Here is a 6,278-nt window from a genome sequence, read left to right on the forward strand (position 1 = left end):
CTAAGAGACCACGAATTCTGTATTTCTGAATATCGACAATAATGCCAAACTGGATTTGATTCGGGCTCCAACTTCAATAACCGTCTTATGGTGCTCTCGACCTCCCTCATTCACCGGTACCATGATATGCTCCATTCCATCACCAGTGAAAAATAATCCACCAGGTCCAATCTGAAGTGCTCGCACTTCATTTCTTGAGAATACTCTACCTCGTTCATGAAACGATGGCAAGTCATAAAGGCGCACACTCTTATCATTGCATGAACAAAGCAAAATAGGTTTGGCTTGTTCATCATTCATCATGCACAGCGCAAGAACACCATGTTCTTCAATACGAGTGTGAATCTCTTCAAGAGCTATAGTTGATGTAGCAGCCCAAACCTTCACTGTGCCATCCAAAGAACACGACAAGAGAAATTGGTCCCAACAAAGAAGAGACATTACAACTGATGCGTGATTTCTCAAGGTTTGGATACATTGAAAAGTTTCCAGGTCCCAAACTTTTATTGTGTGGTCCATAGAGGCAGAGTAAAGTCTGTCTTTCTGTGAGACTAATGAGACAACAGGCAACATATGCCCTGTGAGAGAAGTTGCAGGGTCAAATGTATTGGTTGTAGGATTAAACTTCCATGCTAAAATGGTGCCATCATGTGTTCCAGCCAAAATCATTTGATCAGCGATCGCCAGAGCATGCGCTTGTTCATTAGGGCTGTCTAATAATAGCTCTGTCAAGTTGACGGTATTCAAAGCCTTGACGGCATTACGAAGGCCGACAAAAAGCCACAGACCTTCACTTAGAAGGCATCCAACTCCACTGTCGTCGCCTAAGGGGATATTTGTTCCCTGTCCTGTATGGCAGTCCCAGGCTATGAGCTTATTATGTCGGCCAACAGAATAGAGTTTGGCAGAGCCTAAATGCGAAAGAAAAGCAATTCCTCGAATAGGCTTGTTATCGTGGCCAACCAGCTTAGTCATGAAAGTGACATCGGAACCTCCAATAAAATGGGAGTGCAGATATCTGCAGTCGTCTTTTGCATACTTGCAATTGCCTGTGTGTGAATTGTGTCCTCCTCAGCTAACACACTTTAAAAGTTTGAACTAGTGTCATCCAGAAATATGTCTAACCATTCCTTAAATGGCGCACTATCTCCAGTTGTATCAATTAAAATCTTAGATGAAATTTTGATAGTAAATGTAAATTTGCATCAATCCCCTCCACTGGCTTTGACTGATCTTCTGATTGCACTTCAATGTCACCAGAGTAACCAGGGGAAGGATTCTTCTTTGTAGGAGATAAATCACCCATGAGCCAGAATTCAGAGATAACTCCATTAATGTACTTGATGCCAATCCCACAATAGCTGCATCATCATAGGGTGCCTCCTTGGACACACTGTCACTGCTCTCATCAACATTCCTGGAGGGAAACAAAACTCTATACAATAGGCATGCTAGGATTTGGACCTTCACTTAGAACTCGAACCAATTCCCAATTTAGTAGCACGCTACGAAACCACGCAAACAGGCAGCGCTGCGAAACTGCTAAAATAATTCAAGCGCTACGAAAACACCCAATCTTTAAGCCAAGCTAAAAATTTTTGACAACTGCATTTTCGGTGATAACAGTTGTAAATAATAGAATTAAGTGTAGGGATCTCTTACTTATCTGAGAATCACCATGAACCATTGTTTCCTCATGTCATTTTCTACCTTATCACTTATTAGGTCATAAATACAATATCCATTCAAATACAAGTAAAAACATGCTGAGAGCCAAACATAGTTGCTACCATAAAATGAACATATAACCAACATAATAGGAACATAATTACAATAAACATATCAACCATCAAAATCCATATATACACTAGTACATTTACACATGAAAATCAATGGAATGAATTTCTCATTAATCAATGCAATGAACCAACTGGAGATGGGACTACCACGTTCCACTTGACCATAGATTGGCTGAGCCAAGTCTCTCTTCAGCCAATCACCCCCGTGCCATATTCCAAGCATGAATGTGGGACTCAAAACAAAAGAACTCAACCAAGGCATATCGAGGCTAAACCACCTAACCCTCATCAATAGAAACCAGGCTTTACTATAATCCATCCCGGTTCACTAGGCCAAAACAATGAACACATCATAACAGGATTTACTGTGATCTCCACCTGATCACTAGGCCAAACAAGCAAGGATGCCACTGGATTTCTCCACCTACACCATGAGGAATTTTAATGTCTCCTAGTCTCTCAGGATTTACCGCAATCTAAACCCAAATCAGTAGGCCCTAAACCAAGACCCACTCTCCATGTTTTAATACATATTCCAAACCCAGGATTACTAGTCCCAGTGGAGAGAAAACCACCTTTAGGCTTTACCTATATCCGACCATTCACTGACAATGATTCCTATGCCATCCGAGGCAACACAAAATATGGCCTTACTACAAGCCACGATCTGGTTTAGGGGTTACTAGGCCATGTGTTCTATCATTTCGGAGATATACCTCACTCAGCTTCGAATCCATCCAACAATCTAGCTCAACCAAACATGAGAACCCCATCTCACCATGGCTATCCGGAAATGGAAAGGCTAGGATGAAAAACACTATTACACCTGGCCAAACCCATGCCATGATAGAAAAGAACCACATGCAATTCCATGCATGCCAAATCTAGCAAGGAAAATGCACATGCAAGTCGATACCTTCAATGAAGCTTGTTGTAGCTACTTGATCCTTCCTTGCCCCGCTTGATATTTGCTTCCTCTTACCTCATTTGCCTTTCTTGCTCCAATGCCAAAGTGCTCCAAGGAAAAAAACTCTAAGTATCCAAGAGTATGACAGAGAGAGAATAATGAGAGTGCACCAAAACTAAACTGACAAAAGGTTACCAACTAATTCTCAGAAGCCTTTTTGTGAATGAGGCCTCTATTTTCTCCATTTTCCATTATTTTCCTCCTCACATGCAACTTGTGATATTTCACCTTCCTTTTCTCAAAATTTCCATTATTTTCATAAATAAATGTGCCAAAATGCCTTTTGCCTCTTTAATGCATTAACCATTTCCTCTACCAATTTCCTTATCCATAAACAACCAAATGAGAACACACTAGGATGTCCTACCTACCATTCAACTTGGAATATGCGTCCCATTGATTCGTGGTGATTGTTTTTAACTTCTATTACATGAAATGTTCACTAGGGTTGTTAGATAACCCCCCCTTGGGGGACACAATCCTTGATGTTAAATCACAAATATACCTCAGCAAGACTACTGAAAATAAAACATACTGCCCATGGAGCTTTATCACAGAGCTCGTTGCAGTATTTACAATGAATGACCTACTCAAAAGCAAAACATCATGACAACATGACAATATAACAACCATACTGCATACTAGAGCTTTATAACACAACTCATTACGGTATTTACAATAATCACATATACACATATGCTAAACCATAAAATAAGAGAATATGATGCCCACATCAATCAACAAGGGAATCCAAAGGCTCACACCTCCACCCTCAAAGTAGTATTAGGATTCACCTCCTTCCTAAGAAGTCAAGAATCCACTGCCACAATTAAAGCTACATCCAATGTCTAGCATTGCAATCCTGTGCCACTTGTCCTCTTAGTGAAAAGTTATTGCCTCAATGTTCCAGGGTGCACTCCCAATGTGCATTTGATTCCATCTGGCAATGCTAGTGACCAAAACAATTCCATCCCCGACCTTCCCTTCTCTACTACACAATCCCTTGAGCAATCGAGTCAATCCCTTCCTTACAGTCACTCACCTTCCAAGTTTTGTTGGCACCCCCATCCCGAGCAGTCCATCCCTTGGCACGGTTTCCTTGCAAACGAAGATAAAAAAACCAAGGCATATACCTGCCTCAAAACAATCATACCAGTCATACAATGCTCATGGAAATCAATGGACACTATTGGGTACCAGTGTCCCATAATAGCCCTACTCTTGAAGTACTCTACCAACATACTACTACATGCGCCAATTTATTTTTCTACTGTTTCAATCCTTAACCACCCAACAGGGCATGTTCATGCATTCCTTTACCAGGCACATAAATTCAATTCGATTTACGATAAATTGAAATAAATTCACATCATACCTCATTGGTAGCTCGTCAGTAAGGTACATTTGCAATCCTATTTACTTCTTGTCACATCAAGTCAAACTAGCATATTTGACCAAATCAACATGTATAAAGATATCACATCAGGTTAGCTCAAAACATAACCACAAAAATTATAAATCACATGTAACCATCATAAACCAAAATCATAGATCACATCTAATCATCATAAATCACATATAATCATTATATACCATAATCATAAATCACATGCATAATAAAACTGGAATACAATATTGATACTTATCCTTTACTCAATCCTTACTTCTGCCTTTGTTCTTTATATACACGCACTAGATCGGTTGCCACCCAAAAAACACCCAATGCCTTCTCCTCCACGAGCTGCACATACACATAGCATGCATCACACACATATAACCCCACACGCCATACAACACCATGCAACGTATGTACCTATACATGGTATACAACACATACACCTACACCTAGTGTACGCACGTATACATGCACAATGTACATTAGAAGACATTCATACACACATAATGTGCAACACCACAAAATGCATACATGTACACCCAGTATACAACACAACTCATAAAACTATACCCGATGTACAACACAACACATTACATATGCTTACATCCAGTGTATAACACAATACATGCACCTACACCTAATGTAAAACATAACAAAAATATGTGTCTACAATGCAACACAATGAATGCATATGTCACAGTACCATGGCTACATAATGCACATACATAGTACCACATGCCTACAACACAACATGTACAACATGCACTCAATCCCACACGTACACTGGTACCACATGTTCCAAGCACCACCTATACAATGTGTGCACAACATCACATGTACACGACACCACCTGCATAATGTGTACACACCACCATATGTACATTTGCACCACTGTACAATGTGTACACAACCACATGTACACAGTACCACATACACGACATGTATGCAACACCACATGTACACAACACCACATGCAAGACATGTACACAACACCACCTACACACAACTCCACTTGTACAACATGTACACATCACCATGTGCACACAACACTGCTTGTACAATCATGCACACCACACCATATGTACATAGCACCACATGTACAACACACACACAACACCACTTGTACATAGCACTGCATTCCCAACATGTGCATAGCATCATGTTTACACAATAATGCATATCCAATGTGTACATAGCACCATCTATACCCAACACTAAATATGCAATGTTCATATAACACTATATGTACCATCCTATCATGGAAAATTTTAGGGGCTAATGTTCACCCATTGGGCTAATTTTCCATGATTTTTCCACAAAAAAGATTCACCAATTTCCAATTTTTATAAAAGAAGATTCACCCAAATTTTAGAATATAAAATTACATTACCTTAAAAATTGCCAACAATATATAGAGACTATATATAAAATCATTATAAAATTGAATAATTTTATAAATATATCAATAAACATTTTATGGTTTGCATATTAGGGATTAGTGAGATTCGCCAATGTTTTTAAACTTCAAGAAAATTTTCCATCCTTAAAATTTTCCTTGCATCCTATACATAACATTGCATAAGAAACACGTACACACGCTGTATACACAACACCACATGCGCACAATATCACAGATGGAACATGTACAACATATGCACAACAATATTACCACACATCCCCAAAACACACTGCCTTTACCAAGAAACCCTGCTTCCAGTGTCTTATCCATGCTTGTCCTAGCATGTCACAAACCACACTTCTTTCATTTCACTGTCATATCCCTTGGTATAACCTGTCCATAACATAAGCATAGGCATAATACAAGTATACAATATCAATTCATATCCACAATATATTGACCTTGTATATTTTTCATGACTACTCTTCCCACTCGATTCCTCATGAACCAAGAATCTCTTCATGCCATTCACCAGCATAAGAAATCATTCCTCCACCAGAATGATCCCTGACAACCCTATCAGACAATGCCATAGATACATACATAAATATATAATAATTATCATAAAATAATCATTATCTTGTCAGACAATGACATACATACATACATACATGTATACATATATAAACATCAACATAATCATGATCACAACATAAT

General features: G+C 39.0%; 1 pseudogene; it reads right to left on the reverse strand.

Annotated features, from left to right (window-relative positions):
* Positions 1 to 975, reverse strand: LOC149144819 (zinc finger CCCH domain-containing protein 17 pseudogene; annotated as a pseudogene).
* Between the last annotated feature and the right edge of the window lie 5,303 nt (positions 976 to 6,278).

This window comes from Pinus tabuliformis, chromosome X, assembly GCF_031772625.1.
Source record: "Pinus tabuliformis cultivar Carrire ecotype Pingquan chromosome X, CPIR1, whole genome shotgun sequence".
NCBI lineage: Eukaryota > Viridiplantae > Streptophyta > Pinopsida > Pinales > Pinaceae > Pinus > Pinus tabuliformis.